The 9,709-nt window shown below is 36.0% G+C and overlaps 1 pseudogene; it reads left to right on the forward strand.

Annotated features, from left to right (window-relative positions):
• The first annotated feature begins 534 nt into the window (after nt 1-534).
• LOC145095423 (LEAF RUST 10 DISEASE-RESISTANCE LOCUS RECEPTOR-LIKE PROTEIN KINASE-like 1.2 pseudogene) lies at nt 535-9,041 on the forward strand (annotated as a pseudogene).
• Nucleotides 9,042-9,709: the final 668 nt, after the last annotated feature.

Here is a 9,709-nt window from a genome sequence, read left to right on the forward strand (position 1 = left end):
CTAATTTTGGCCGGAATCACGACTTGTCTCCACTACCCTTTTGATCCCCAGAACAAAGAATATCCTACTGATCTGAAATCAGCCCCTCTTCAATCGATCTCCTCTCTGATACCAAATGTAAGATTTAGAGCCTTAAATTTGGTAAAAAGAACTCACAAATATGTCTACGTGAATAGAACGGTTATACTTAGGAAAGGAAATATGCAGAGGGTAAGAAAACATAAGAAACGAAAAGCCTTGTCTTTCATTCACATATAAAGGGCTATATATAGCCTGACACCGAACTGATATAACATCATAAAGAAAATAAAAGAAATCTAATAATGCTAGCTAAAGATCAGGTAAACTGGGAAGACCACCCACGTGCACTAGCCTAAGAACCGGTCAAACCTATTTACCAAGTCTTTTATTCACTCTAAATAAAATAAAGCAAATGAAGTACCCTGTGAAGTAAAATACCCATTAGCTGCAACATGCATCACTGTGATACCAAACCAAAAATATGCTTTTGGGTCTTCAAAATCATGCCATGCAATGTCTTTGAACCTAAAGTTATTCCACACAAACTCAAAACAAAATAATCTAAACCTGACCAATAACAACCTAACCTGTGACTTAAACCACCTGATTAATCCAAACATCTTCATCATTATGATCTTTCTTGTCATGTTCATAATCTGTCATATGTACAAGAGCAACCTATTTTCCTATTTCTCATCAAAGAAAAAAACACCAATCAGTGAAGATGTCAGTCACTTTGTTGTTGGCGTCTCTGTTTTCTCCTACACAGAGCTTGAAGATGCCACCAGAAATTTTAACCCTTCTCAGGAACAACGGATTGGAGGTTTTGGAGTTGTTTACTATGGTAAACTGCAGTGAAGAGACTTTACGAGCACATCTACATACGAGTCCATCATTTCATTAATGAGATTAAAATCCTCACTAGATTATGTTGGTGATTTGTGTTCACTAATGTGATTTAATTGTAATGGGATCATTTTGTGTGACCAAAAGTGATCTTGATAAATATTAAACAAGTAAGGAAGGTGTGGAGTGCACACTTGTTTAAATTTATTCAAGATTAAAAGTATACTGTCATTTAGGGGCGAAGCCCCTGAACGAACGGGAGTCCAGGGGCAGCGCCCCTAGGAGAGGGGTCCACGGGGCGGCAGCTCCTGGCAGGGTCCAAGGGGCAGAGCCCCTGGCTGGGATCGAAAATGCATCAGAAATCCAAATTTAGAATATTTGACCCGTTTTTTGGCTTGGTATTAATCCTTATAGAAAACCCGGATTTATGACAGTTTTTTTTACTGTTTATGACAGTTTTGACAGTTTTCAGACAAAGGAGGTATTTAACCAATTTTGGTCAGTTTTTTCTAGTACTCACTCTGTTCTTTTCTCTTCTGATTATCCAATCAAAGATTAGGGAGTACTACCTGATTAATCCAAACATCTTCATCATTATGATTTTTCTTGTCATGTTCATAATCTGTCATATGTACAAGAGCAACCTATTTTCCTATTTCTCATCAAAGAAAAAAACACCAATCAGTGAAGATGTCAGTCACTTTGTTGTTGGCGTCTCTGTTTTCTCCTACACAGAGCTTGAAGATGCCACCAGAAATTTTAACCCTTCTCAGGAACAACGGATTGGAGGTTTTGGAGTTGTTTACTATGGTAAACTGCAGTGAAGAGACTTTACGAGCACATCTACATACGAGTCCATCATTTCATTAATGAGATTAAAATCCTCACCAGATTATGTTGGTGATTTGTGTTCACTAATGTGATTTAATTGTAATGGGATCATTTTGTGTGACCAAAAGTGATCTTGATAAATATTAAACAAGTAAGGAAGGTGTGGAGTGCACACTTGTTTAAATTTATTCAAGATTAAAAGTATACTGTCATTTAGGGGCGAAGCCCCTGAACGAACGGGAGTCTAGGGGCAGCGCCCCTAGGAGAGGGGTCCACGGGGCGGCAGCCCCTGGCAGGGTCCAAGGGGCAGAGCCCCTGGCTGGGATCGAAAATGCATCAGAAATCCAAATTTAGAATATTTGACCCGTTTTTTGGCTTGGTATTAATCCTTATAGAAAACCCGGATTTATGACAGTTTTTTTTACTGTTTATGACAATTTTGACAGTTTTCAGACAAATGAGGTATTTAACCAATTTTGGTCAGTTTTTTCTAGTACTCACTCTGTTCTTTTCTCTTCTGATTATCCAATCAAAGATTAGGGAGTACCACCCAATACTTTGATTTGATAGTGAAATCACAATTCTTAGAATTTCCAAGGCTATTATTATCCCATTTTTCTAACAAAAATCAAAGTATTCCGTGATCATGGCAAGTGGCGATTCTATGAAGGATATGACAAGAAAGTTTGACAAATTGAACAAGTTTGAAGGGCAAGATTTTCGTAGATGGCAGAAGAAGATGCATTTTCTCCTTACCACTCTGAAAGTGGTGTATGTTCTGAGTACACCCATGCCAATTTTACCAGAATTTGTTGAATATGAACCTTTGGAGGCAACAAGAAGGAGATCAAAGTGGGAAAATGATGATTACATATGTCGTGGTCATATTCTCAATGGTATGTCTGACTCTCTTTTTGATATATATCAAATTTTCGAATCTGCAAAAGAACTGTAGGATTCTCTTGAATCCAAGTACATGGCTGAAGATGTTTCTAGCAAGAAGTTTCTTGTCAGTAACTTTATGGGTTACAAGATGGTTGACTCCAAGCCTATTATGGAACAATTCCATGAAATGTTAAGGATCTTGGTACAGTTTGCTCAACACAATCTAAAAATGGATGAAGCCATTTCTCTGGCTGTGATTATTGACAAACTGCCCCCTTCCTGGAAGGATTTTAAATACAATCTAAAACATAACAAAGAGGAATTGACTTTGACTCAACTTGGAAGCCATTTAAGGATTGAAGATTCCATAAGGACTCAAGAACTTGATAACAATCCTAAAGGCAAAAACCAAGTTAGTTCCTCTTTTGTGAACATGGTGGAAGGAGAAGTTAAAAGAATCCCAAGAAATGTAATGGAAAAAGGAAGTTTAAAGGAAAGGATGACAATTCTTCCAACAAGAAGGCTAAGTTGGTTTATTGGAATTGTAACAAACCGGGTCACTTCAAGAAAGATTGTCGTTTTCGCAAAGTGAATAAGGATGGTGCTGGACCAAGCGGATCCAAGGATCTAGAAAAGCAACAAGGTCAAATTTTTGTTTTCATGCAAAATTCTAAATATATTTAGAATTATATTTATGTGATCTCTGAAGCATTTTATGTGCAGTATGATAAAGTTTCATGGTGGGTTGATTCGGGAGCAACAAGTCATGTTTGCAAAGATCTATATTGGTTCAAGGACTTTCAACCAATTGAAGATGGATCTGTTGTGAAGATGGGAAATGTTGCAACTGAACCAATCAAGGGCATAGGATTTGTTTTACTTACTTTTACTTCTGGGAAATGTTTGTGTTTAAACAATGTTTTATATGTTCCAGGGATTCGTAAGAATCTCGCGTCTGAAATTGTATTAAATAATTGCGGTTACAAACAAGTGTTAGAAAGTGACAAGTATATCTTTTCAAGACATGGTTCTTTTATGGGATTTGCCTATATATGTAATGAAATGATTAGGCTTAATATTTGTTGGAAGTGTGTCCAAGATCATTAACTAGTTAGTGATATTTCTAATAATAGCAGGGTCCTCTTGGGTTGCCCTCAAGAGTCAGAATTGAGTAGAATATATAATAGGAGTAATTAGTTTATTAATTATTATGGTTTAATAATTAATTAGAAACTAATTGGAAAAAACAATTTGGGAATTAATTAACAGTTTAAATAATAGAAGGGTTGAATGTGTATTAATCAATAGTTGATTGAACAAGGAACATTCCAGAACCCTAGAAGGAAGCGGGTTGGACAAAAATTCCCTTTGGATAAAGGGAATTTCGTTCCTAGCATATCCCATCCCACATGGGTGAAAGGATAAAACCCTAGGAGGTATCCAAGGCTATAAATAGGGCCTTAGGGATTCATTCCTCTTTGCTCATTTTTGGCTTGAGTATTCGCCACCTTCTTTCTCCCTCATTGTGGCAGAACTTTTCGTGAGTTCATCCCTCCTAGTTTATATTTGTTTCTACTCTTTTGAGTTCATTGGGTGTGAACCAAGAGAGGGATTCTAGTTTGGATCCTCATCATCCAAACAAGGTGGCACGCACAAGGAGTCAAGCTCGAAGATCTTTGGCTGCCAAAGAGGTTAGTATTCTTCTTATAATTTCGGTTTTCTTAGGGTAGAAGTAATAGTATGAAGCCATAGATCTATAGGGTTCATGTACACTTAGGTAAATCGTTTTGTTGTTTCGATTATTCCGCTGCCTAGTTATAGAGTGTATTTGATGCATATGTTTCCCAGCAATATTAATTATCCTTCTAGTGATAATTCTATTTGCATGGCTTCTAGTAGTACTAACAATAATTTTCATAAATCTGAATTATGGCATGCTAGACTAGGACACGTTCATTACAAGAGATTAAAAGACATGTATAAAATGAGTTTAATTCCTACTTTTGATAAGCAAAATAATGAAAAATGTAAAACATGCATGCTAACTAAAATCACTAGATAACCTTTCAAAGATGTTGTTAGGGAAAGCAAGGTATTGGATCTTATACATAGTGATTTATGTGATTTCCATGCAACACCTTCCCTTAGAAACAAGAAGTATGTTGTTACTTTTATTGATGATGCATCTAGATATTGTTATATCTATTTGCTACATTCTAAGGATGAAGCACTTGATAAATTTAAAATTTATAAACAACAAGTTAAGGTTCATAAAAATGAATTAATAAAAGTATTGCATACTTATAGAGGTGGTGAGTTTTATGATCCAGTTTATTTTAAATCAATTGGAATAATACATCAAACCACAGCTCCATATACACCACAACAAAATGCTGTAGCTGAAATGAAGAATAGGACTTTGAAAGAAATGGTTAATTCCATGTTGTCATATTCTGGTTTAAGTGAAGGGTTTTGGGGTGAGGCAATGTTAACTACATGTTACATCTTGAATAGAACTCCAAATAAAAGGAGTAAGAATACTCCTTATGAACTGGTGTAAAAAGGTACCAAATTTGAGTTATCTCAAAGTTTGGGGTTGTAAAGCAGTTGTAAGGCTCACTGAACCTAAAAGGAAAACATTGGGTGAGAGAGGTATAAATTGTATCTTTATTGGATATGCTGAGCATTCCAAAGCATATAGATTCTATGTTTTACAATCTAATGACTCTGTGTCTATAAACACAGTGATAAAGTCAAGAGATACTATCTTTGATGAAGAAAGATTTACATCTATACCTAGACCAAGGGAAATGATTCATCAATCTTCCAGCAAGAGTACTACTCAAGTTGAACATGTTTCTGGTGGTGCAAGTTCTGTATCTGAACCTAGGAAAAGCACCAGTGCTAGAAAAGCTAAGTCTTTTGGATCTGATTTTCAACTATATTTAGTTGAAGGAACAAGGAATGAAACTATTTCTCAACATTAATATTGTTTTAATATTGAAAAGGATCCAAAGACTTTCAGTGAAGCTATGGCTTCTAGGGATGTTCATTTATTGACTGATTTACCTCCTGGTTGCAAGGCATTAGGTTGTAAATGGATCCTCAAAAGAAAAATGAAGGTGGATGGCACAATCGATAAATATAAAGCCAGATTGCTTATCCAAGGCTTTAGACAAAAGGAAGGCATTGATTTCTTTGATACTTATGCTTCTGTTGCCAGAATTTCTACTATTAGATTATTATTAGCTCTTGCAGCTATACATAATCTTGTGATTCACCAAATGGATGTGAAAACGGCATTCTTGAATGGTGACTTGGATGAGGAAATATACAAGAAACAACCTGAAGGGTTTGTGATGCCTGAAAATGAACACAAAGTGTGCAAGTTGAAGAAATCATTATATGGTTTGAAACAAACACCAAAACAATGGCATCAAAAGTTTGATGATGTTGTCTTGTCTAATGGTTTTGCATTAAACCAAGCTGACAAGTGTGTATATAGCAAATTTGATACTTCTGGTAAAGGAGTCATGATTTGCTTATATGTAGATGATATGTTGATTTTTGGTACCGATTTAGAAGAAGTTGATAAAACCAAGAAATTCTTATCATTTAGTTTTGATACGAAAGACATGGGGGAGGTTGAGGTAATTCTTGGTATAAGAATTAGAAAAGGAAACAATGGGATTTTAATTTCTCAATCTCATTATATTGAGAAGATATTGAAAAAGTTTAACTTTGACAATTGTTCTCCTGTTAGCACTCCTATAGATCCTAGTCTTAAGCTTCTACCTAATAAAGGATCTCTAGTGTCTCAACTAGAATACTCAAGGGCTATTGGTTGTCTCATGTATGCCATGATTAGTACTAGGCATGATATAGCTTATGTTGTGGGGAGGCTTAGTAGAGATACTAGTAATCCTAGTTCACATCATTGGCAAGCTGTGAGTAGAGTATTTAAGTATTTGAAAGGGACCATGAATTATGGTTTAACTTATAGTGGATATCCTTCTGTTTTGGAAGGTTATTCAGATGCCAGCTGGATTAACAACTTAGAGGATCACTCCTCTACAAGTGGTTGGGTGTTTTTTCTTGGAGGATGTGTCATTTCTTAGGCATCTAAGAAACAGACCTGTATTACTAACTCAACCATGGAGTCTGAGTTTGTTGCATTGTCTGCTGCTAGTAAAGAAGCTAAGTGGCTAAGGAATTTGACTTATGAGATTCCATTATGGCCAAAACAGATATCTACCATTTCTATCAGGTGTGATAGTGCTGCAACCTTGGCTAAGGCTTATAGTCAAGTGTATAATGGGAAGTCTAGACTTTTAGGTGTTAGACGTAGCATGATTCGTGAGTTCATCATGACTGGTGTGATATCTGTGGAGTTTGTGAGAACTCAGTTGAACTTAGTCGATCATTTAACGAAAGGGTTAGCAAGAAATCTTGTGCACAAGGCGGCTATAGGGATGTGTTTAAAGTCCACTTAAATCTTTTATATTGAGATACCTAAATCCCATCTAATGCAATATTAAATGTTGAATTCAATGTGGAAAGCTTGATATTTGAAGATTGGAACACATTTTATCATCATCCCAAGGTATGTGTTCAATACTGCAAGTTAAGGAGGTTGAAATTTTATTTCTTAATAGTTCTTTGAAAAATTGCATTTGCATGTGCAAGAACAAAAGAACTACCTATATAAGCATGAAGTTTAGCTACTTCAAGAAGTTGGTATTGACTTTGATATGCTTATTGAAGGATGGAACACAAGCTAGTAAAATATAGTGTGAAGTTAGAACTTTGAGAATGTAAACTGTTGTGTATATTATCTTCATGTATTCACTTAGAATAGAAAGGGTTCAATCCTTAGTGACACCCTAATATTCGAATATTTGGAATGAATAATATACTAATGTGAAATTCAATCGTCACGATATTTCATTTATGCATCAGTTTGTTGTTATGTTTTTTGTTTTAAATTAATCAAGATTACACTTAAATGGGGGAGGTTTGTTGGTGATTTGTGTTCACTAATGTGATTTAAGTGTAATGGGATTACTTTGTGTGACCAAAAGTGATCTTGATAAATATTAAACAAGTAAGGAAGGTGTGGAGTGCACATTTGTTTAAATTTATTCAAGATTAAAAGTATATTGTCATTTAGGGGCGAAGCCCCTAAATGAACGGGGTCCGGGGGCAGCGCCCCTGGGAGCGGGGTCCAATGGGCGGCAGCCCCTGGCTGGAATCGAAAATGCATCAGAAATCCAAATTTAGAATATTTGACCCGTTTTTTTAGCTTGGTATTAATCCTTATAGAAAACCCGGATTTATGACAGTTTTTTGGCCGTTTCCAAACTGTTTTATGACAGTTTTGACAGTTTTCAGACAAAGGAGGTATTTAACCAATTTTGGTCGGTTTTTTCTTATACTCACGAAATTCATATATATCTCATTCTCTGTTCTTTTCTCTTCTGAGCCTTATCCGATCAAAGATTAGGGAGTACCACCCAATACTTTGATTTCATAGTGAAATCACAATGAATTTCCAAGGCTATTATTATCCCATTTTTCTAACAGATTACGTCACCCTAACCTTGTGGTGCTCTATGGCTGCACCTCTCGACAGAGCCATGAACTTCTCCTTGTGTATGAATACATCTCCAATGGCACACTTGCTGATCAGCTCCATGGCGAACTAGCAAATCCAAGCTTGCTGACATGGCCAGTATGCATGAACATCGCCATTGAAACTGCTAGAGCATTAATGTCCCTTCATGCCTCTGAAATCATACATCGAGATGTGAAGACTAGTAATATTCTTCTTGATCACAATTTCAGTGCCAAAACGTAGCAGATTTTGGGCTCTCAAGGCTCTTACCGAATGACGTCACTCACATTTCTATAGCTCCTCAAGGAACCCCGGGATACGTGGATCCCCAATATCACAATCGTTACCGGTTAACTGATAAGAGTGATGTTTACAGCTTTGGAGTGATCTTGATTGAATTAATATCATCGATGGTGGCTGTTGATTTAAATAGGTCACAAGATGAGATTAGTTTGGCTAATCTGGCTTTAAACAGGATCCAAATAGGTGCCTTAGATCAATTGATCGACCCTGTAATTCTAGGATCCGATCCAGATGCTGAAATCATGAGAACGATCCCATCAGTAGCAGAGTTGGCTTTCCGGTGTTTACAGTATTATTCAGAAATGAGGCCTACAATGAATGAGGTGTTGGATGTGTTGGAGGATATTCAATCCCTGGGGAGAATAGACGATGATGACAGCAAACCGCTACCTCCGTCTAAAACCAGTGATACAGCGGTTTTGTTGAAAGAATTCCCGCCTGCTCCGGTCTCTGGTGAATGGCTTAGCGATTGCACCGGTTCGACTACAATAAGCGCCAGATAGATTGCCAATCAAGAATCCTATCAGAACACATGTAAATAACATTACAATGCGTCAATCGTCATTAATGTATCACAGGGTGTTTGTTGGGATTGTGTATTTGCTCTACATTACGTACCTTCGTTCGTATAAATTGTCAAAATCGTCACAAGATGTATATTGTCAAATCATGTTATACAAGTACAATTCTAATAAATTGTTAAACCATGAGTATATAAATACTATTCTAATCACAAGAGTTATGCGAAACAATTTGATTTGAGGATATGTACAGAATTTCCGTTTAAAATTAGTTGATGGGATTTTCCAGGAAATAACAAAAAGTTAATTATTATTTTTAACTTAATTATTCCCAGGAAATTTATGAGGAAATCAAAACCAGGTAAAAGATTCCTAGGAAATATGTAGAATTGTCCATCGTCTAGAGGAGCTGTATTTTAAACGCATTTTATTTATTTTCTAGGAATTCTTTAGGAAATACGTAAGAAGTCGGAACTTCCAGGGAATTTTTTTCTAAAGGATTGCTGTCGTTTACTTTTGAAGTTAACAAAAAGTCAAGATGACCCCTACCTAAATCAGATTTTGACTCTGAATTGCACTTGTTCATTTGATCCCCCTATTGGTTTATTATTATTATTACTAGGTGTGAAACCCGTGTATTACACGGGTTTAGAAAAAAAAAGTTAAATATAAAATTATAAGAAATATA

Source organism: Lactuca serriola, chromosome 3, assembly GCF_051521515.1.
Source record: "Lactuca serriola cultivar US96UC23 chromosome 3, Lser_US96UC23_V15, whole genome shotgun sequence".
NCBI lineage: Eukaryota > Viridiplantae > Streptophyta > Magnoliopsida > Asterales > Asteraceae > Lactuca > Lactuca serriola.